The sequence below is a fragment of the Choloepus didactylus genome, chromosome 4 (genome assembly GCF_015220235.1).
Source record: "Choloepus didactylus isolate mChoDid1 chromosome 4, mChoDid1.pri, whole genome shotgun sequence".
Lineage (NCBI taxonomy): Eukaryota > Metazoa > Chordata > Mammalia > Pilosa > Megalonychidae > Choloepus > Choloepus didactylus.
This window is the reverse complement of record NC_051310.1, coordinates 63,626,669-63,651,538: the sequence shown is the minus strand read 5'-3', so window position 1 is coordinate 63,651,538 and position 24,870 is coordinate 63,626,669. Positions and strand designations below refer to the sequence as shown.

At 37.1% G+C, this 24,870-nt stretch overlaps 1 pseudogene; it reads right to left on the bottom strand.

Annotated features, from left to right (window-relative positions):
• Nucleotides 1-1,063: 1,063 nt before the first annotated feature.
• The window catches only part of LOC119532657, a 39,371-nt pseudogene continuing 15,564 nt past the window's right edge, over nt 1,064-24,870 (bottom strand).

Genomic DNA, 24,870 nt, shown 5'->3' with positions numbered 1-24,870 from the left:
TATGAAGCCAACATCACCCTAATACCAAAACCAGAGAAGGGTACTACAAAAAAAGAAAATAACAGACCAATCTCTTTGATGAATATAGATGCAAAAATCCTCTACAAAATACTTGCAAATTGGATCCACCAGCACGTTGAAAGAATTATACACCATGACCAGGTGGGATTTATTCCAGGTATGCAAGGCTGGTTCAACAGAAGAAAATCAATTAATGTGTTATACCACATCAATAAATTAAAGTAGAATCACCACATGATCATCTCAATCAATGCAGAAATGGCATTTGACCAAATTCAGCATCCTTTCTTTTACTTTTTCTTTTTTTTTCTCCTTTTTGCTTTGGCTGACAGATTATTGAATACACTACATTTGTACCTTATTCTAATTTTTAAAATCATTCACACATGGACTTAGTAAACATGTATTTTATAGAAAACTATCTGCAAAACTAAGGTGAAAATAAGAACACACATATTGCACACAGATTAGATAACTGCTGATAGGAACTATTTTAATTTAATCTGTGCAGGTGCTTAATGAAAGAGATCATGAACTACTAGGTGGCTTTTTTCTGAAATCTGACATCTGACTTTGACTTTGAAAGTGTTAATGTTGAGTTGCAGATGCAAAAATGTCTATTAACAAAACATTTGATCTAACAATGCTTGAGAAACAGGACAAAATAAAGAATTGTTTTCCTTTTACAGAAAATTTTCTAAATCTATTCTCTATGCATTCTCTCTCCCATTAAGAGAACTAGTTGTGCAAACTGATGTGGCAAAAAATCAGTTCCTTTAAAAAACAAACTGGCACCTATTTACAATATATGCAAAGGGAGAGCTTTAAGTAGTTGTTACTGCTGAACTGGTTTAAAAGTTAGTACATCTGAGTGGCAGAATATAGCTTTACTTCTGCAAAACTAGGTCCTTCCTCCTCCTTATACATTTTCAGGATATGGACTATAAAACAGCATACAATGCAAAGACAGAAACAAAGAAGTTTGAAAATTCTTTATATTTCCAGCTGTTGAGACAAATATTTTTGAAAGTTGAGGTTACCTCTAGCAGCAAAACCAGAGCCAGCTATTAAGCAGCCAGAAAGCTACAGTAATTGAATACATGACCATTTCTCTTTTAGCAGTTCTTTGTTTTCCTCTTCTAGAAGTTGTAGAGGTCTATTTAGTTTGATTATGTCATCTTAATGAAGTTTCTTCTACAACAGTCATGTCATCTGAAGTTTCTTCAACTGATGTATCTGTATTTGAAATGCCATACCTGATGTTGTCATGATGAGGATTACAAGTGGTGGCAGCAGACCCACCACACAACACAGGTATGGAATCATTTCTGACCAGTTGTCCATTTTGGCAAACAGCATTTTCACTCATAGAATGCTCTCTTTTAGCCTGCCAATTGCATGGATTTCTTCATTTTGAGGGGTTGAAGGAGGTCTCTTTAAATCCAGAAAATCTAGTGGTCTTTCACTTAGTGTAAGAACATGAGGTGGTGGTTTTAATGCCAGAGGTTTAAAGTGAGTTGACTGAATAAGATCAGAATCTGCTGGTCTTGAAAATGGAATGTCTTCATTATTTTCTGCTACAGCAATCCTCTCTGGAACCTGCATTGTTAAACTAGCATTTGGAACTCCATCTTGGAATCCATGTTCCATCTCAAGCATTTGGTGGTGCTACCTTTAATTTGTCTGGGACTTTCATTCACTGACTAATATCTTTGGTGTATTTCATTTCATACTGAATTCAACTAATTTCTGCAATCTCAGCAGCAGTGAGAGAAGGAAATGCTGTCCCACTGACCCTTCCTAGTGGTGTGTCAATGCTGCTCTTTTACTCATTTTTAATACAGTAAATACACATCTATAACAGCTATTAAAATACTGCTACCCTGTAGTTCAGTTTACTTTACACAATTCCCCTACAGATCTGAGATTTTTTTTGGGGTGTACATAACAACACAGATCTGCTTTTCCAGAAATGTGTACCAACCACTGCTTGCTATTTGGCATTATTTGCTTCTGTGCTTCATATTAAATCCTTTAATGTGTCAACATTTATGTGATGAATATAGAGACACTTTTGTCTCCCTGGGACCACTGGAGTGTACCTGGTGAGGGCTGACACACACCAGCTCCTGGGGTGCTCAGGTGTGTGCTCTCAGAGGCTGTTGATAAAGTGCATGAAGGTGCCTGGGCAAACACCAGCCATAGCTGCCTGCAATGGGGCAGGAGGGACTCAGCATTCTTTCTTGATGAAAACACTTCAGAGGATAGGAATAGAAAGGAATTTTCTCAATATGATAAGTGCAATATATGAAAAACCCACAACTAACATCATACTCAATGGGGAGAGATTGAAAAATTTTCTCTCTAAGATCAGGAACAAGACAGGCTGCCCACTGTCACCATTGTTATTCAACATTGTGCTGAAAGTTCTAGCTAGAGCAATTAGGGAAGAAAAGAAATGAAAGGCATTCAAATTGGAGAGGATAAGTAAAACTTTCAATGTTTACAGATGACATGATTCTATAGTCAGAAAATCCAGAAAAATCTACAGTAAAGCTATTAGAACTAATCAATGAATACAGCAAAATGGCAGGCTACAAGATCAATGTGCAAAATTCTGCAGTGTTGTTATACACAAGTAATGTGCAACAAGAGGAAGAAATCAAGAAAAAATCCATTTACAATAGCAACCAAAAGAGCCAATATTTAGGAATAAACTTAAAAAGTCCACAAAAGTCCTATACAAAGAAAACTACAAAAAGCTGCTAAAATAAATAGAACAGGACCTAAAAAAATGGAAGGACACAACATGATCATGGATTGAAATGCTAAATATAATTAAGATGTCATTTCTATCTAAACTGATTTGTAGATTCAATGCAATACCAATTAAAATCCTAACAACTTACTTTGGAGAAATAGAAAAACAAATAACCAAATTTATTGGAAGGGCAAGTTGCCCCAAGTAGCCAAAAAATATCTTGAGAAAAGGGAATGAAGAGGGAGGTCTCACACTACCTGACTTTGAAGCATATTACAAAGCTATAATGCTCAAAACTGCAGGGTATAGGCATAGGGATAAATATACAAACAAATGGAATCAAAGTGAGTATTCAGAAACAGACTCTGGCATCTGTGGACAATTGATCTTTGATAAGGCAGTCAAGACAAAGAAACTGGGATAGAGCAGCCTCTTCAATAAATGGTGGTTGGAGAACTGGATATCCATTTTCAAAAAGTGAAACAGCAATCTTATCTCACACCTTATACAAAAATTAACTCAAAATGGATCAAATACCTAAACATTAGTGCTAAGACTAAAAAACTCTTAGAGAAAATATAGGGCAATTTCTTAAAATCTTGTGATAGGAGCTGTTTGCCTAGACCTTATGCCCAAAGCATGAGCAACAAAAGAACAAATAGGCAAATGGGATCTTCTCAAAATTAAATGCTTTTGTACATCAAAGGGCTTTATCAGAAAAGTAAAAAGCAGCCTACACAATGGGAGGCAATATTGGGAAACTACATATCAGGTAAAAGTTTAATATCATAAATATATAAAGTGATGCTACAGCTCAACAACAGAAAGATAATCAACCCAATTAAAATGGGAAAAAGACATGGACAGACATTTTTCTGAAGAAGAAATACAAATGGCTCAAAAACATATGAACAAATGCTCAACTTCACTGTCTATTAAGGAAATGCAAATCCAAACCACAGTGAGATATCATTTCACACCTACCAGAATGGCCATTATCCAAAAAGGAGAAAATTGCAAGTGCTGGAGAGGATGTGGAGAAAGAGGCACACTTATTCACTATTGGTGGGAATGTAGAATGGGGCAACCACTCTAGAAGACAGTGTGGGACTTCCTCAGGAAGCTAAGTATAGATTTGCCATATGACCCAGTTATTGCATTACTAGGTGTATACTCAGAGGAACTGAAAGTAACACTTGAATGGACATTTGTAAACTGATGTTTATTGTGGCATTATTCACAACAGCCAAGAGATGGAAACAGCCCAAATGTCCAGCAATGGACAAGTGGATAAACAAACTCTGGTACATACACACAATGGGATATTATGCAGCTGTAAGACAGAAAAATGACATGGAACATATGATAATGTTGATGAACTTTGAGGACATTATGTTGAGTGAATTTAGCCAGGAACAAAAGGAAAATATTATATCACTAATATGAACTAACATTAATGAGTAAACTTTGAGAGTTAAAAGCTGGTAACACAGGCTGTCAGGAGATAGAAAGAGGGTAGATATCAGGCACTTGATGCTGAAGGACTACAGAATGTTCAGTGGACTTGGTATAGAATCAAAATAGGTATCATAATGTGTGATGGTAGCACAATATTGTAACTACACTGAAGAAAGATGTCCATGAGTAAAGCTGAAAGAGGAGACCTAGGGACATGAATGGCACATGGGGTAAAGATAGAAAATAAAGGTGGACTGTTTAACTTAGCAAACACTGGAGTGGTCAATGATTGGGACTAAAGGTACAAATATAAAACTGTTCTTGCATGTGAGAGAACAAATGGATGTCAACCATGCAGAGTGTTGCAAATGAGATGGCATTGGTGAAAAAAACATAATCAAAGAAAACTGGAGTCTATTCTCAACAGTAACATTGTAATATGCTTCCATTAAAGTAACGAAGACAATATACCAAAGCTAAATGAATATGAGAGTGTGGTATAAAGGAGGGATATGGGATTCTTGATAGTATTATTGTTGTCTGACCCTACTATTATATCATATTTTATGATCCTTTTTCTTTTTTTATCTTTTTTATTATTTGCTAAAAAAAGGTTGTTTTGTAGTAATCAATATGTTTAAGTGCTGACTGTGGTGAAAAATGCACACCTGTATGATGATACCATGAACAACTGACAGTATACTGTGGATAATTATATGGTATGTGAATATAGCTCTATAAAATTGAATCAAAAATGTAAACAGGGATAAAAGTTCTGGAGAAAATATGGAGAGAGGGATGTATGTATTTACTCTTGGTTAGGAGGCAGAATGGTATAGCCTTTCTGGAGGACAGTGGTGTGGTTCCACATGAATCTAAGTATGTGGGTATCATAAGGTCTTGCAACCTCATTAGGGGGCATTTACTTGGAGGATCTTAGAGCAGGGAGATGAATGGACAATTGCACACTGTTGTTTATGGAGAGAGTATACATGAATTTCAATAGGGTGGAGGTGCCCTAAGGGTACATTGACAGAGGAACAGAATGGTGAATGGCTGTGTGTTCATACAAGGAAATATTGAGCTACTGCCAGAAGGAGTGAAGCTGTGAGACATACAACAAGGTGAATGGAAGCTGTTGACAGTATTTTGATTGAACTATGCCAAAACAAAGGCAAGCACTATAATACCTCACCAATATGGATTAACTTCAATGTGCAAACTCAGAATTGAACCTTAGAGAACAGCTTATCAGGGGAACAATTATTGTAATGATCCCTAGACTGCAAGCTCTTACAGCAGTCACATCTATTCCTGAATTGTAATGGCTATCTCCAGATTTTGAGATGCTGATCCCTTTTTTATATAAACTGATCAATCCCTGGAACTTTGGGTAGCTGTGTAACACCTGAAACTCAGAGCTAGAACTTGGCAGATATGAATGTCTATAGTAGCACATATAACAACTGTTAAAAATACTGAAAAGGAATCCAGACTTCAACTAGATACATGAATGAAGCAGATGTGGCTAGGACTAGGGTAAATGGGCCAAAGTGTAAAGGACAATACTGATTGTGTTTTGAAACTTCAAATTCCATGTGAGACCAAGGGAAGAGATGTTTAGTTGTTGCAAGATGTATGTATCTGAAATAATTTAACTCACACAGATCATTCAAATACTATACATGGGACATTTAATAGGAAGTGATATCTGGTAGTTTTCTGTAGGTTAGTGTGAAATAGTGACACATCCCAAAGTAATTTGGACCAAGAATAAAAATATATATGTAGGGCCTCTCTGAGTAGCTGGGAGAAAATGCAGAGGTGTTTGTCTTCCTCACCTGGATTGTTGCCGATGTTCTCACAAACATTGAGGAGTGGTTTGGTGCAACAAGTCCTCTATCAAGGAACTTTCCCTTATGAAACTCATCACTACAGAGGAGAGGGTAAACCTATTTATAATTGTGCCTAAGAGTCTCCTCCTGAGTACCTCTTGGTTGCTCAGATGTGGCCCTCTCTCTGTAGCTAAGCCAACTCTGCAGGTGAACTCACTGCCCTCCTCCCTACATGAGATCTGATTCTCAGTGGTGTAAATCTCCTTGGCTATGCAGGAAATGACTCCTGGGGATGAATCTGAACCAAGCATTGTGGGATTCAGAATATCTTCTTGGCCATAAGGGGGATGCAAAATGAAATAAAATAAAGTTTCAGTGGCTGAGAGATTCCAAATGGAGTTGAGGGATCACTCTGGTGGGTATAGTTATGCACTATATGGATGACTCTTTTTAGGCTTTAATGCATTGGAATAGCTAGAAGTAAATACCTGAAACTATCAAACTGCAACACAGTAGCCTTGACTCTTGAAGATGATTGTATAGAATGTGGCTTACAAGAGGTGGCAGTGTAAGTGTGAAATCCTTATGGATCACATTCCCTTTATCCAGTGTATGAATGGATGACTAGAAAAGTGGGGAACAAAAACTAAATTAAAAAGAGGGTTGGAGGGGGTGTTTTGGGTGTTCTTTACTTTTAGTTTTTATTCTTATTTTCAATTTTTCTGGTACAAGGACGACATTCAAAAAATAGTTTGGGGTGATGAATGCACAACTATGTGATGGTACTGTGTAAAACTGCACACTTTGGATGATTGTATGGCATGTGAATATATCTCAATAAAATTGAATTAAAAAATCTAATAGAAATGTCAAAAAATACACTGGAGACATAACAACTGATTTCAATAGTCAGGAAAATAATGTCTGCTAGAAGATAGGTCAGCCAAATTCTTAGCCACAGAAGACCAGAGAGATAAAAGAATAGAAGAAATTGACCACAGTCTCTGGGACTTGAGTGACAACATGAAGTGCACAAGCATATACATCATGCATATACCAGAAAAAAGAGATGGAAAAAGAGGTAGAAAGAATAGTTGAAGAAATAATGATCAAAAATTTACAAATCATATAAAAGACATAAATCTACATATCCAAGATGTGAAATGTGCTCCAAGGAGAAAAAAATCTAATAAACCTACTCTGAGACACATACTAATCAGAATGCCAAAAGCCAAAGATAAAGAGAGAATTCTGAAGGCAGCAAGAGAAAAGCAATTCATCACATGAAAGAGATCCTCAATAAGAATAAGTTCCAATTTCTCTTCAGAAAATGTGGAGTTTAGAAGTTATTGATATGATATATTTCATGCAATGAAAGGAAAAAAATGTCAGCTAAACATACTTTATCTTGGAAAAGTGTCCTTCAAAAATGAGGGAGGGATCAAAATATATTCAGACAGGTGCTCATATAGTTTGTGAATAAGAGACCTGCACTACAAGAAATACTAAAAGGAATGCAACAGGCTGATAGGAAAAGACAGGAGAGTGAAGTTTGGAGAAGAGTGTAGAAATGAAGATGATCAGTAAGGGTAAAATGAGAGAGGGAGAGAAAAAAATAAGGTATCACATATAAAATCCAAAAGACAAAATGGTAGAAGAAGGTACTGCCCTTACAATAATAACACTAAATGTTAATGGATTAAACTCCCCAATAAAAAGACACAGGCAGGCAGAATGGATTAAAAAAACAGGACACATTGTCATGCTCTCTACAAGGAACTCACTTTAGACACAGGGACAAAAACAGGCTGAAACTGAAAGGTTTGAAAAAGATATTTCATGCAAACAGAAAGCAGAAAAAAGTAGGAAGAGCTAAATTAATATTAGGCAAATTAGACTTCAGGTGTAAAACAAATAAAAGAGACAAATAAGACACCATATTAATAAAAGGGTCAATTATCAAGAAACATAACAATCATAAATATTTGTGCACCAAGTTAGTGTGCTCCAAAATACATGAGGCAAACACTGAAAACACTGAAGGGAGAAGTAGATACCTCTACAAAAATAGTTGGAGACATCAGTATACCACTCTCACCAATGGATATAACATGTAGACAGAGGATCAATAGGAAACAGAGATGTTGAATCACATGATAAATGAACTAGACTTGACAGACATTTATAGAACACTCATCTTGAGCAATGCAGAAAAGGCATTTGACAAAATTCAACTTTTTTGATGAAAACATTTCAAAGGATAGGAATAGAAGGTAATATTTTTCAATATGATAAAGGCAAAATATGAAAAACCCAGTTAACATCTTACTCATGGGGGAAAGACTGAAGGAATTCCTACTAAGATCAGGAATAAGACAGGGATTCCCACTCTTACCATTGTTACTCAATATTGTTCTACAAGATCCAACTAGAGCAATTAGACAAGAAAAAATAAAATAAAATACATCCAAATTGAACAGGAAGAAGTAAAACTTTCATTGTTTGTAGAAAACATGATCCTATATGTGGAAAACTTGGAGAAAAATCTACAGCATAGCTACTAGAGCTAATCAATGACTACAACAAAGTGGCTGGCTTCAGATCAACATGCAAACTCTGTAGTGTTCCTATACACAAATAATGAACAGCAGGAGGAAGAAATCAAGAAAAACATTCCAATTACAATAGCAGCCAAAAGAATCAAGTATTTAAGAATAAATCTACCCAAGAACACAAAAGACCTATATACAGAAAAACTACAAGAAACTGCTAAAAGAAATTAAACAGGACTTAGAAAATGGAAGAACATACCATGTTCATGGATTGGAAGGGTAAATATAGTTAAGGTGTCAATTCTACCCAAACTGATTTACAGGTTCAATTCAATACCAATTAAAATCTTAACACCATAATTTGCATAAATAGAAAAAGCAATAACTGAATTTATTTGGAAGGGCAGGGAAACCCAAACAGCACAAAATATCTTGAGAAAGAGGAATGAAGTGGGAAGATATGCACTCCCTGACTTTAAAGCATATTATGAATCTACAGTGGTCAAAACAGCATGGTACTGGAATTTAGGTAGATATACTGACCAGTGGAATTGAATTGAGTATTCAGAAATAGACCCTCACATCTATAGATAATTAATCTTTGATAAGGCAGTCAAGCCAAGGCAACTGGGACAGAAAATCCTTTTCAAAAAATGGTGTTTGGAGAACTAGATATCCATATCCAAAAGAATAAAAGAAGAGTCCTATCTCACATCTTATACAAAAATTAACTTGTCAAGGATCAAAGACCTAAATTCTAGCACTAAGACAAGAAGACTTGAGAAGAAAATTTATGGACATACCTTAAAGATCTTGTGATAGGACATGGTTTCCTAGACTTTACACCCAAAGTAAGAGCAATGAAACAAGAAATAAATGGGATCTCCTCAAAATTAAACACTTCTGTGCATGAAAGGAATTTGTCAGAACAGTAAAAACTCAGCGTATGCAATGAGACACAACATTTGGAAACCAGGTATCAGATAAGGGTTTAATATCCCAAATATATAAAGTGATCCTACAACTCAACAACAGAAGGACAACCCAATTTTAAAAAGGGCAGAAGACATGGGCAGACACCTTTCTGAAGAGGAAATACAAATGACTTTAAAACATTTGAAAAAATGTGCTAGTTCATTTGCCTGGTAGGGAGATGGAAATCAAAATCACAATGAGATATCATTGCACACTTACCTGAATGGTGATTATCCAAAAAACAGAAAATTATAAAAGCTGGAGAGGATGTGGGGAAAGAGACACACTTATTGACTGTTGGTGGGAATGTAGAATGGTTCAGCCACCCTGGAAAGCAGTGTGGGTGTTCCTCAGGAAACTAATTATAGACTTGCCATATGACCCAGCAATTCTATTACTAGGTATATAATCAGAGGAAGTGAAAGCTAAGACATGAATGGACATTTGTAAACTCATGCTTATAGCAGCATTATCCACAATTGCCAAGAGAATGAAAAGCCCAAATATCATCAAATGATGAGTAAACAAACTATGATATATACACATGATGGAATATTACACAGCTTGAAAACAGAAAAAAGTCATGGGACATATAACAATGTGGATGAACCTTGAGGATGTTTTGGTGAATGACATTAGCCAGAAACAAAAGGACAAATACTGTATAGTCTCACTAATATGAACTAACATTAATGAGCAAACTTTGATAGTTAAAGCTAAGAACACAGGTTATCAGGAGATATAAAGGTGGCAGAAATCAGTCATTTGATGCTGAAGGAATATAGAATGTTCAACAGGATTGATTGTACAGATCCAGAAATGGATATCAAAATACTGTATGATGGTAGCACAATATTGTAAGTACATTGAACAAAGATGTCTGTGAATAAAGTTGAAATAGGAGTGCTAGAGTCATGTATGACACCAGAAGGAAAAATAGACAATAAAGAATGGGACTGGGAGGCAGTGCAAGATGGCAGGATAGAGAGGAGTGAAATTTAGTTAGTCCTTTAGAGCAATAAGTAAATATCCAGGGACAACAAGCAAATAGGATCAACATTTAGGTGACATCCATGGCTGGATACATATTTTACCCCAGGCTGGAATGGGTGGAACAGCTGAGATTGCAGCATAGTACTGTAAAAATCTCCCCAAAGTATGGGGTTGATGCACTTCCCCCACAAGCATGGTAGTCTGAGTTGGAAAACTTCACTGTGAGAAAAGAATGAGGCTTCCTGGAATGAGGGCTAGTGGCTCAATCAATCTCCAACTGCAGTTTTAATTAACAAATTTGGACTACTCAGTACAAGCTACAAGCACAGATAAACCTGGAGCAAGCAGGAATGTACCCTGAGTTTGCTCCTCTCAGAGAGGTTGTGGGGCTGACAGAAAAATAATAATAAATAAATAAAATCTGAGGCTTTTGGAGACAGCTGAGCTCAGAATACTGGAAAACAGCTGTGTCCCAAGGAGGGGCACAGAGTACCAGGTACTAACAGAGGCCAATCAGTGAAACTGTGGGGCTGGGTACTGGCTCTGAAAAGAGACCCTCTCTTTTTCCTTATTTTTTTTACTGCCACTCCAAGTAGCTCAGGCTTTTTCAATTGTCAGTGCTGACCCTGGCAATGGTGGAGTTAAGAGAGTCAGAGAGACATAATAAGAATTTGAGTGTGCAAGATAACACCGTAAAGGGTGTACCTTCACTAAGAAATTGGGATGGGCCCCAGCTTGGGTGGCTGCCATATCTCAGAGAATCCAAACCCCAGGACCTTGAGGGGAAAAGAAACAACTTAAGGTTGGCTCCTGACACAATCAGCCCCAGACCAAGAGAGGGTCTGCTGAGAATTAAAGGGACCACAACTCATTACATCAGTGGGGAGCTATGGACTGACAAGTGCCATCTGCTGGGAAGGATATGCAAAGCACAGTGTCTAGAGACCTCACAGGAAAGTCTGACACCTGCTGGATTCTACCCTCAGGAATTCAGATACTGAATCTGAATTCAGCTTCCTCTTGTGACCTGGGCCCATCTGGTCTGGGAAAATCTAATTGGAGTAATCTAGGAAACCAGATGGTTGGACAACAAAAAATTACAAATCACATTACAAAAAATGAAGATATGGCCCAGTCAAAGGAAAAAATTTACATTTCAACTGAAATACAGGAATTGAGACAATTAAATATGAAACAAACAAATCTCTTAATTCAAAAATAAAATCAATAAGTTGAGTAAAGATATGGCAAAAGAGATGAAAGTTATAAAGAAGACATTGGGTGAACATAAGGAAGAATATGAAAGGTTAAAAAAAACAATTGGCAGAACTTATGGGAATGAAAGGCACAATAAAAGGGACAAAAAACACAACAGAGACAAAGAACAGGAGATTTGAAGTGGCAGAAGAAAGGTTTCATGAACTGGAGACAGGTCAACTGAAACCATACACACAAAAGAACAGACAGGAAGATAATGGAAAAATATGAGCAGGGTTTCAGGGATCTCAATGACAACATGAAGTGCATGAATATACATGTCATGGGTGTCTCAGAAGAGAAGGAAAGGGGACAAAAAGAATAATGGAGGAAATAAACACTAAAAGTTTCCCATCTGTTATGAAAGAAAAAACTACAGAACCGAAAAGTGCAGCATGTGCCAAATAGAATACATCCAAGTAGCCTAACTCCAAGACATTTAATAATCAGATTATCAAATGTCAAAAACAGAGAGAGAATTCTGAAAACAGCAGGAGAAAAGTGATATATCATATACAAAGAAAGCTTGATAAGACTATGTGCAGATTTCTCAGCAGAAACCATGGAGGCAAGAAGACAGTGGTATGATATATTAAAGATATTGAAAGAGAAAAACTGCCAACCCCAAATTCTGTATCTGGCAAATCTGTCATTCAAAAATGAGGGAGAGTTTAAAAGGTTTTCAGACAGACACAGAGAATTTGTGAAAAATATACGTGCTCTACAAGAAATACTAAAAGGAGCACTACAGGAAGATAGGAAAGACAGGAGATAGAGGTTTGGAGAAGAGTATAGAAATGAGGATTATCAGTAAGGACAAAAAGAGAGAGAGGGAAAAAATTAAAATAAAATAAGATATAACATATAAAATCCAAAAGACAAAATGGTAGACAGAAGACATTATTTTGAGTTAAATTAGCCAGAAAGGAAAAGATGGATACTGTTTGGACTCACTAATATGGACTAATATTGATGAGAGAAATTTGAGAGTTGAAAACACAGGTTATTAGGAAATAGTGGTTAGAGTTCAGGCATTTGATGCTGAAGGAGTACAGAAGTTTCAAGAGGACTGATTAATAGGGATAGAAGTGCAGTGGATAGCAAAATAGTGTGTGATGATAACACAATATTGTAAGTAATCTGAACAAGTATGAGTGGGAGTGTGGTTGAAAGAAAAAGGTTTGAGGCAGGTATGAAACCAGATGGAAAGATAGAATATAAAGACTGAGACTGTATAAGTTAGTAAAACCTAGAGTGGAAAATGATGGTGATTAAATGTACAAATATAAGAATATTTTTAAATGAGGGAGAACAAATGAATGCCAACATTGCAATGTGTTGAAAATTGGATGGTATATGGGAAAAGTACAATCAATGCAAACTAGAATGTATAGTTAATGGTAACATTGTAAGATGCTTCCATTAATTATAACAAAGGCAATATACCAAATATAAATGCCTATAAAAGGGGGTTATAGGGGAGTGATATGTGATTCTTGGTGTTAGTGATGCTGGTTGACCTTTTCATTGTATTTTATTTTTAGTTTTATTCTATCTTTTGTATTTTTCTTCCTCACGCTTTATCTCCTTTTCCCCTTTCTTTGGGAAAGAGATGGAAATATACTCATATATATTGTGATGGTGAATGCATAATCATGTGATTACACTGGTAATCATTATTCACTTGAGGTGGATTGTATGGTGTTTGAATAAAACTGTTAAAAATAGAGTGATGCAAGTGCTGGAGAAAATGTGGAGAGAGAGATGTACCTATTCCATGTTGGTGGGGAGGTAAAATGGTACAGCCCAGATGGAGGGCAGTGTGATTGTTCCACAGGAAGCTAACTATGGTGTTGTCATATGGTAATTCAACCCTGTTATTGGGTATATACATGGAAGAACTGAGAGCAGAGATATGAGTGGACATTGTACACTGGTGTTTATGGAATCCATATTCAAGATTTGCAGTGGATGGAGGTGGCCTAAGTGCACATCAACTGATAAATGGAATGGTGAACTGTGATGTATATATACAATGGAATAGAGAGTGGCAGCAAGAATAAATGATGTTGTGAGGTATCCACCTAGGTCAATGTACCTTGAGGACTGTATGTTGAGTGAAATAAGCCAGAATCAAAAAGACAAACATTATAACACCTCACTAATATGGACTAACTATAATGTGCAAACTCTGAGAATTAAACCTGAGAGGTAGGCTTATGGTAAAAGTTCCTAGATTGTAAGCTCTTACTGCAGTCACATATATTCATGAATTGTAATGGTTACCTCTAAATTCTGAGATGCTGAGCTGATCAGACCATGTAACTTTGAGTATCTGTGTGACACCTGAGACTCAGAGCCAGAGTTCAGTAGCTATGAATGTTAACATTACCCCATATAGCAAATGTTAAAAAAGCTGAAAAAAAGATCAGAAGCAAACACCTAGAATTTCCATAAGTTTCAGATATGAACAAAATGGACTTGATTATAACTAAGGTAAAACAGACAAAAGGGAAAAGGATAATACTGACTGTGTTTTAAAACCTCAACTTCTGTGTGAGACCAAAGGAAGAGATGTTTATTTGATTCAAAATCTATACTTTTTGTAGCATGCTATATAATTTAACAGTTGATTTAAACACCATAATTATATGGAATCTTGAATAGGGGGTGAGATCTGGTTGGTTTCCACAGGATAGCATGAAGCCACAATACATCCCAGAGTAATTCAGGCAGAGAAAGAACTGTATTTGCAAAGCCCCATTGAAGGGCTGGGGGAAAATGTGGAAACATCAAACTTCCCCATCTGGGGAATTCCTGATTTTCTCACAAGCATTGCCAACTACCAGGTTAGTAGGCCAAGCCATTGATCTTGAGGCTTGCACTTATGAAGCTTGCTACTGTAAAGGAGAGGCTAAGCTACTTATAATGGTGCCTAATAGTCACCCCCAGAGAACGTCTTTTGTTGCTCAGATGTGGCCTGCCTCTCTCTGTGGCTACTCAGCTGGTAAACCCACTGTCATCCACCCTACCTGGGACATGACTCCCAGTGGTGTAAATCTCCCTGGCAATGTGGAACAGGACTCCTCGGGATGAGTCTGGATTCCACATCATGGGATTGAGAAAATCTTCCTGAACAAAATGGGGAAGAGAAACTAAACAATATAAAGTTCCAGTGCCTGAGAGATCTCAAAGGGAGTAGAGAGGTCATTCTGGAGATTATTCTTATGCATTATATACATATCCCTTTTTAATTTTTATTGTTCTGGAACAGTTAGAAGAAATACCTGAAGCTGTTGAAATGCAATCCAGCATTTTTGATTCTTGAAGATGATCATATAGCTATATAACTTATATGGTGTGATGGTGTGATTATGAAAACTCTGTCTCACATTCCCTTTATTCAGTGTAGGGACAAATGAGTAGAAAAAAAGGGGGAAAAAAAAGTAAATGAAAAATAGGTGGGAAAGGAGGATGAGATATTTTGGGTGTTTTTTTACTTTTATTTTTATTCTTATTCTTATTTTTTGGAGTAATGAAAATGTTCAAAAATTGATTGTGGTGATGAATCTACAACTATGTGATGATACTGTGAACAATTGATTGCACACTTTGGGTGATTGTGATTGTATGGTGTGAATATGTCTCTATAAAACTACATTGAAAATAAATAAAGACTAGGACTGTATAACAGTGAAATCTAGAGTGGACAATGATGATGACTAAATGTACAAATATAAAAAGGTTTTTACACATAGGACAACAAATGAATGTCAAACTTATGAGGTGCTGAAAAAGATATGGTATTGGGGAAAAAGTATAATCAATGCAAACTGGAGTTTATGGTTGACAGTAACATTGTAATATGCTTCCTTTGAGTGTAACAAAGGCAATATATCAAAACTAAATGACTATGATGGGGTATGTAAGTGGGATATGGAATTCTTGGTAGTGGTGCTGTATTCTATTGCATTTTTTATCTTCTTTACTACTTTTAAAAAATTGAAATAATGAATATTTTCATATGCTGATTGGAGTAATGAATGCACATCTATATGATGATACTGTGCACAAATGGTTGTACACTGAAGAGGGTGGTATGGTATGTAAATATATCTCTATATATTAGCAGGGGAAATGTAAACAGAAGGATACAAGTGCTGGAGAAAAGATGGATAGAGGGATTTACCTATTTATCACTGGGGAGTGTGCCTGTTTGAATATATTATGTCCCCCAAAATGCCATTATCTTTGATGTAATCTTGTGTGGGCAGATGTATCAGTGTTTATTAGATTGTAATTCTTTGAGTGTTTCCATGGAGATGCCCCACCCAACTGTGGTTGATGACTCTGGCTGGAGAGTTTCCACAGAGGTGTGGCCCTGCACATTCAGCATGAGCCTTGATGAGTTTACTGGAGCACTATATAAGCTCAGACAGAACAAGTGAGCTTGCAACAGCCAAGAGGGACACTTTGAAGAATGAACAGGAGCTGAGAGAGGAGTTGCAAATGAGAAACAGTTTGAAGATGGCCATTGAAAGCAGACTCCTACTCTGGAGAAGATAAGAGAGGAAAAATGCTCCAAGAGCAATGGGGAGTGACATTTTGAAGAGGAGCTGTGGCCTAGAAAGGAACATCCTGGGAGAAAGCCATCTTAAAACCAGAATTTGCAGCAGATGCCAGCCATGTGCCTTCCCAACTAACAGAGGTTTTCTGGACACCATTGGCCATCCTCTGGTGAAGGAACCCAATTGTTGATGCATTAACTTGGACACTTTTGGCCTTAAGACTGTAACTGTGTAACCAAATAAACCCCCTTTAAAAAAGCCAATTTATTTCTGGTGTTTTGCATTCGAGCAGCATTAGCAGACTAGAACAGATTTTGGTACAAGAAGTGGGGTGCTGCTGAGTTCGCAAATACCAAACATGTTGGAACAGCTTTTTAAATGGATAAGGGAAAGATTCTGGAAGAATTGTGATGAGCTTGATAGAAAAGTCCTAAACTGCTTTGAAGAGACTGTGGAAATATGGACTCTAAAGATACTTCTGATGAGTTCTTGAGCAGAAATGATAAATATGTTGTTGCAAACTGGAAGGAAGGAGATCCTTGTTATAAAGTGACAGAGAATTTGGCAAAATTGAGTCCTGTTGTTGTATGGAAGGCAGAATTTGAAAATGAAGACTTGGAATATTTAGCTGATGAGATCTCCAAGGAAAATATAGAAATAGCCTTGCTTTTACTTGTAAATTATAGTAAAATGCAAGAGGACAGAGATAAGCTGAGAAATGAAGTCTTGGTTTCCAAGAAAACAGAAATTGATGGTCTGAAAAGCTCTGGGATCCAGGGGGTAAATCCCCAGAAGCTACAGCACAACATGAGAATGTAACCAAACATGGAGCCCAGCTGCCATTTCAGTACAAGAGAAGATTGGAGAAGGAGTTACACAAAAAGGATTTGTGGAAAGTCCTATTGTCTGACAGCTTTGACCCCTGTGTGCTTCTTGTGAAGCCAACAGAAATTTTGTGAGCTCTTTACAGACAGAGCCACTGCCAGTTGGGACTGGAGAAGACAGACAGGGAACAAATTGAAGGAAACAGGTCTTCAAAGACAGAGCCATGGAGGTTGAGGTCTGGAGTTGAGGTCTCAGGCTGGGAGAGTGGAATGGCCCACCTGCATGGAAATGTTGAGTTTGCCCCGGAGTCGAGGGTGGGTCTTCCACCTTGTTCAGGAAAGAGGGTGGAGCACATTTCCAGTGGACTCAGGAGAGCCTGGCTACCACCCCACTGTTCTGAAGGGGTTGAGCAGTGTGCCCCAGAGACAGAAGAGAATCCAGGTGCTTCCACAATGTTTGAGGAGGGTGGGGTGGAAAAGGTCATATCCCCAATGTGTGTATATGTTGGAGCATTCACCCCAGCATTTGGAGAGAAAAGGACTGCCACAAAGGCCCTTAGGAAAGATTAGACTCCTGCTTTCTCAAACCCCAAGGATACAACATCATTCTTTTAATGACTCTCAGACTTTGAAATCTAATGGAGTTTGTCTTGTGGGTTTTAGGAACTGTTTTGGTCCAGTTAACCCTCTTCTCCTTTCAATTTCTCCTTATGGCAATGGGAATGTTTACCCTATGACTGTCCCTCCTTTGTATATTGGAAGTACATAACATAACTTGTCCTAAATTTCATAGGACAACAGCTAGAGGGGAATTATGCTTCTGGACAGACCATGCCTGTAACTGATTTTGATGGGATTTTGTGCTTTATTGTTACTGAAATGATTTAAGTTTCTGTGATATTGTTGTAGGATGAATGTATTTTCTGTATGGAAAGATCATGTCACTTTGGGGTTTAAGGGGTGGAATATGCTGAAATTAATGTAGTATGTCTCCAAAATGTCATTATCTTTAATGTAATCTTGTGTGGGCAGATGTATCAGTGTTGATTAGATTGTAATTCTTTGAGTGTTTCTATGGAGATGTGCCCCAACCAACTGTGGGTGATGATCCTGATTGGATAGTTTCCATGGAGGCATGTCCCTGCCCATTCAGCATGGGCCTTGATGAGTTTACTGGAGCACTATATAAGCTCAGACAGAATGATTGAGCTTGCCACAGCCAAGAGGGACACTTTGAAGAATGAACAGGAGCTGAGAGAGGAGTTGCAGATGAGAGACAGTTTGAAGATGGCCATTGAAAGCAGACTTCTGCTCTGGAGAAACTAAGAGAGGAGAAACACCACAAGAGCAATGCAGAGTGACATTTTGAAGAGGAGCTGTGGCCTAGAAAGGAACATCCTGGGAGAAAGCCATTTTAAAATCAGAATTGGAGCAGATACCCACCATGTGCCTTCCCAGCTAACAGAGGTTTTCTGGACACCATTGGCCATCCTCCAGTGAAGGCACCTGAATTTTGATGCATTACCTTGGACACTTTATGGCCTTAAGACTGTAACTGTGTAACCAAATAAACCTCCTTTAAAAAACCCAATCCATTTCTGATGTTTTGCATTCTGGCAACATTAGCAAACTAGAATAGTGGGGAAGTAGAACGGTGTTGCCTGTCTGGAAGAGAGTATGGTGATTACACAATAAGCTAAGTATGTGGGTTCCATAAGGTCATGCAACCTCATATGGGGTATATATCTGGAATACCTGAGAGCAGAGACACAGATGAGCATTTGCACACTGGTGTATATGACAGCAGTATTCATTTGCAATGGATGGTTGTGGCCTAAGGGTACAGTGACTGATGAACAGAATGGTGAGTCTGGTGTATGCATAAAGAGAATATTGAGGAGCTGCAAGAAGGAATGAAGCTGTGAGACATGAAACTAGGTGAATAAATCTTGAGGACAGTATTTTGAATGAAGTACACAAGTAATGAAAAGACAAATGGTATAACACCTCACCAATATGGACTAACTGTGATGTGTAAACTCTGATAATTGCATCTTAGAGAATAGCTTATAAGGGGAACACTTATTGTAATGGTCCCTAGATTGTAAGCTCTTATAGCAGTCACACATATTCCTGAGTTGTAATAGTTGCTTCCAAATTCTGAGGTGCTGGGCTCTTTGTGTATAACCTGGTCAGTCTCTGGAATTTCAGTCCCAGTGTGACACCTGAAACTCAGAGATACAGCTTGGCAGCTATGAATGTCAGTATTACCTCATATGGTAACTGTTAGGAAAAGCTGAAAAAGAGTTCAGACTCTAATTAGAGATATGAATGATGTGGCTCTGGTTAGGACCAAAGCAAATCAGGCCAAAGGGTAAAGGACAATACTGACTGTCTTTTAAAACCTCAAGTTCTGTGTGAGAAAAAGGGAAAACATCTTTATTTGGTGCAAGATTTATATTTTCTGTAGCACACTAAATAACTTAACTTTGTAGTCAGTTTATTTAAACACCATAATTACAGGGAATTTTTAATAGGAAGTGAGATCTGGTAGGTTTGTACAGGTTAGTGTGAAATCCCAATACATCCCAAAGTAATTTGGCCAAGACTAAAGATGTATTTTCAGGGACCCTGTGAGGAAATGGGGAAAAATGCAGAAATGTTGGACTTCCCCACCTGGGTTATTACTGATATATTCATAAACATTGAAGACTACCAAGTTAGTAGGCCATGTCTGTGATCTTGGGGCTTTCCCTTATGAAGCTTTTTACTGCAAAGGAGAGGCTTAGTATATATATAATGAGGTATAAGTGTCTCCCCAGAGAACCTCTTTGTTGCTGATATGTGTCTTCCCTCTCTTTCTAAGCCCACTCAGCAGATGAACTCACTGCCATCCCTCTTATGTGGGACATGACTCCCAGGGGTTTGAATCTCACTGGCAATGTGAGACATAAGATACCTCCCAGGGATGAGTCTGGACCTGGCATTGTGGGATTGAGAATATCTTCTTGAACATAAAGGCATAGCAAAATGAAACAAAACAAAACCTCAGTGGCTAAGAGATTTCAAATGAAATCAAGAAGTCACTCTGGGGGACATTCTTATGCACTATGTAGATATCTCTTTTTAATTTTTATTGTATTGGAATAGCTAGAAGGAAATACCTTAAACCATTGTACTGCAACTCAGAAGCCTTGATTCTTGAAGATGATTGCATAACTATGTAGTTTACGTGGTGTGACTGTGTTGTGAAAACCTTGTGCTTACAATCCCTTTATCCAGTGTATGGACAGATGAGTAGGAAAATGGGACAAAAACTAAATGAAAAATAGGGTGGGATGGGGGATGAAATGTTTTTGCAGTTCTCTTATACTTTTACTTTTATCCTTATTTTTATATTTTTAAGTAAAAAAATGTTCAAAACTTGACTGTGCATAGCTGCTAAAAAAAAAAGGTAGCCCTTTCTTCCTCTGTGAAATGAGGAGACTAATACCTACCTCAAAAGGTTATTAGGAGTTCAAGGAGACTATATATGTAAAGCACCTGCTATAAATGTTAATTCCCTACCTAACACCCTTTTATCCTCTGTGGGTTTGCCTTGACCTGGAAATTTAGGCTAAAAGTTAGAAGAAATTCTTACATTATAACTTTTCCAGTGACTCTTACTCATCCATTTTGGTGTTTCTCACATATTAAGATACAAATTACAATAAGTACATAGATCAAGCCCTTAAAATATATTTAAATTTCTTTTACAAAAACTTGAAAAAGAATACTCTCATCAAACTTTGTTGAGCTTTCCTAATAGAAACATTTGGCCCATTCCCAATTAGTAATCAGTTTCAATCTGACTTTTACACTTAGCACAATGTGGATCTCATTCACAGCACATTAGACTCAAAGTGTGTCAGAGCTAAAAGTAACCTCAGAGAATATCCAATTCATCGCCCTCATTTTACAGATGAGGCAACTGTGACACAAAGGTGAAGTGATTTTGTGATGCAGTGAAGGCAATGCTGAGAGGGAAATTTATATCCCTAAATGCCTATATTAAAAACAGAAGAAAGAGCTAAAATCAAAGACCTAACAGCATAGCTGAAGGAACTAGAAAAAAGAACCCATGCAAGCAGAAGGAAAGAAATAAAGATTACAGCAGAAATAAATGAAATTGAGAACAAAAAACAAAAACGACAGAGAAAATTAAGAAAACCAAAAGTTGGTTCTTTGAGGATCAATAACATATACAAACCCTTAGGTAGACAGACAGGAAAGAAAGAATCAAAAGAAGCAAATAAAATTATAAATTAGAGGGGGCACATTGCTACTGACCCCACAGAAATGAAAAGAATAATAAGAAGGGTACCATAAACAACTGTATTCCAACAAATTAGACAAGTTGGATGAAATGAATAAATTCCTAGAAACAAACTGCTGACACTGACTCTAGAAGAAATAAAATACCTCAACAGACAAATCACAAGAAAAGAGATTGAATCAGTCATAAAAAACCTCCAAAAAAAGGAAGGCCCAGGACAAGATGTCTTCACAGATGAATTCTACCAATCATTGCAAGATTATTTGATACAAATCCTGCTCAAACTCTTTCAAAGTATTGAAGAGAAGGGAACACTACTTAACTCATTTATGAGGTCAACCTCACTGCAATACCAAAGTCAAATAAATATGCTACAAGAAAAAAATTACAGACCAATTTATCTAATGAATATTGATACAAAAATCCTCAACAAAATACTTGCAAGTCAAAACCAACAGAACATTAAAAGAATTATACACCATGATCAAGTGAATTCTATCCCAGGTATGCAAGTGTGGTTTAACATAAGAAAACCTATTAAAGTAATACATTACATTAGCAAATTCAAGGGGAAAAACGTGATCAACTCAATAGATGCCAAAAGGCATTTGACAAAATCCAGCATCCCTTCTTTATGAAAACAATTTGAAACATATGAATAAAATGAAATAAAACTTTCTTAGTACACTTCCTCAACTATGAAAAAGAGAATATCTTAAAAACCCACAGCTAAAATCATACTCCATGGTGAAAGGCTGAAAACTTTCCCTCTAAGATCTGGAAAAACACAAGGATGACCTGTTAGCACAGTTATTCAACATTGTGCTGTAAGTTCTAGATAGAGCAATTAGGCAAGAAAAAGAAAAGGTATCTGTGCCAGTTTGAATGTATTGTGTCCCCCAAATGCTATTACCTTTGTGGTCTTGTGGGACAGACGTTTTGGTGCTGGTTAGATTTGCTTGGAATGTGCCCCACCCAGCTGTGGGTGGTGACTTTGGTGGGATACTCCCATGGAGGCATGACCCCACCCATTCAGGGTGGGCCTTGATCAGTTGAGCCATATAAAACATGCTGACTCAAAGAGACCGGATAGAGTGCAGCTGTGAGTGATGTTTTGAAGAAGAGCAAGCTTGCTAGAGAGAAATGTCCTGGGAGAAAGCCATTTTGAAACCAGAACTTTGGAGCAGACACCAACCACATGCCTTCCCAGCTAACAGAGGTTTTCCGGACACCATTTGCCATCCTCCAGTGAAGGTACTTGATTACTGATGTGTTACCTTGGACACTTTATGGCCTTAAGACTGTAACTGTATAGCCAAATAAACCCCCTTTTTATAAAAGCCAGTCCATCTCTGGTGTTTTGCATTCTGCAGCATTAGCAAACTAAAACAGTATCCAAATTGGGAAGCAAGCACAACTTTATTTGCAGATGACATGATCCTATATATAGACAGTCCCTAAAAACATACAGCTAGCTACTAGAGCTAGGAAACAAGTTCAGCAAAGCATTGGGATACAACATCTACATGCAAAAATCAATATTGTTTCTACACACAAATAAGGAGCAATTTGAGGTCAAAATCAAGGAAAAAATTCCATTTACAATAGCAACAAAAAGAAATAAATATTTAGGAATAAATTTAACCAAGGATGTAAAGTATTGAAAAATATTGCTAAAATAAACTAAAGAAGGACTTGAATAAATAGAAGGACAGTCCGTGTTCATGGATTGGAAGACTAAATACCATTAAATGTTAATTGTACCCAAATTGATTTACAGATTTAATGCAATCCTAATGTAAATTTCAACAACCTACTTGGCAGAACTGGATAATTATATTAGAATAATGACTGTCACTCTGGGGCTGGAAATGAAATGTGACTGCAATGTGGAATGCCATAGATTCCTGAGTGTTATTTCCTATGTCTTTACCTAGCATGCTGGTTTGAAACTGCTGTGTACTCCATAAAAAGCCATGTTCTTTAATGCAATCATGTAGGGGCAGTCCTATTGTGGGTGGGAACTTTAGATTAGGTTGTTTCCATGGAGATGTGACCCACCCAATTGTGTGTGGTACCTTATGATTTAATTACTTTTATGAAAGCGTGGCACCAACCATTCAAGGATTTTAATTCTTAATCCTTAAGGGAGCTTAGACCCAACACAGACCAGATGCTTGGAGATGCAAAAAGAAAGATGTTTGGAGATGCAAAGCTAAGAGATGAAGCCCAGAGTTTGCCCCAGAGAAGCTAAGTGAGAACCCATAGATGCTTAAAGATAAGGCCACTGGAATCAAAATCTGAAAGCAATGCAACCCAGGAGCAAAGGACCAGCAGATGCCAGCCACATGTCTTCTCAGCTGACAGGGATGTTCTCGATGCCATTGATCTTTCCTTAGTGAAGGTTTCCTCTTTTTGATGCCTTAGTTTGTGAACTTTTTATGGCCTTAAAATAAAACTACAAAAGGGATTTTAATAGAGCAAGAAAATGCTTCTCTGTCAAAGCTTTAGTCTTCCCAAGCACATGTACATCCAAAGTATATAAACTATATAGGTCAAAAGCTACTTCAAACTTGTCAAAAAGATGATAAGTGATAAAAAGATAAACAGTTGAATCCAAATTAAATATTTTCAGATGATTCTGAACATCTGAGAACACAAGATTTGATATGATTCAGGTTCAAAATGGTAACTATGAATACATATGTGCAATTGTGCCTTATACTTAAGTATGCATAAACATTCTATATTCTGCAACTATTGACATCATTTAATTTTTTTAAAATTCATTTTATTGAGATATATTCACATACCATGCCATCATACATTCAATTGAAAGCATACATTCAGTTGTTCACAGTACCATTTCATAGTTGTGCATTCATTACCAAAATCAATCCCTGACACCTTCATTACCACACACACAAAAATAACAAGAATAAAAATTAAAGTGAAAAAGAGTAATTAAAGGAAAAAAGAACACTGAGTGCCTTTGTTTGTTTTTTCATTTGTTTTTCCCTCTTCTTTTTCTACTCATCCATCCATAAACTAGAACAAAGGGGAATGTGGTCCATATGGCTTTCCCAATCACATTTTCATCCTTAATAAGGTACATTTTTATACAATCATCTTCAAGATTCATGGGTTCTGGGTTGTAGTTTGATAGTTTCAGGTATTTACTGCTAGCTACTCCGATTCACTAGAACCTAAAAAGGGTTGCCTATATTGTGCATAAGATTGCCCACCAGAGTGACCTCTTGGCTCCTTTTGGAATCCCTCTGCCACTGTAGCTTATTTCATTTCCTTTCACA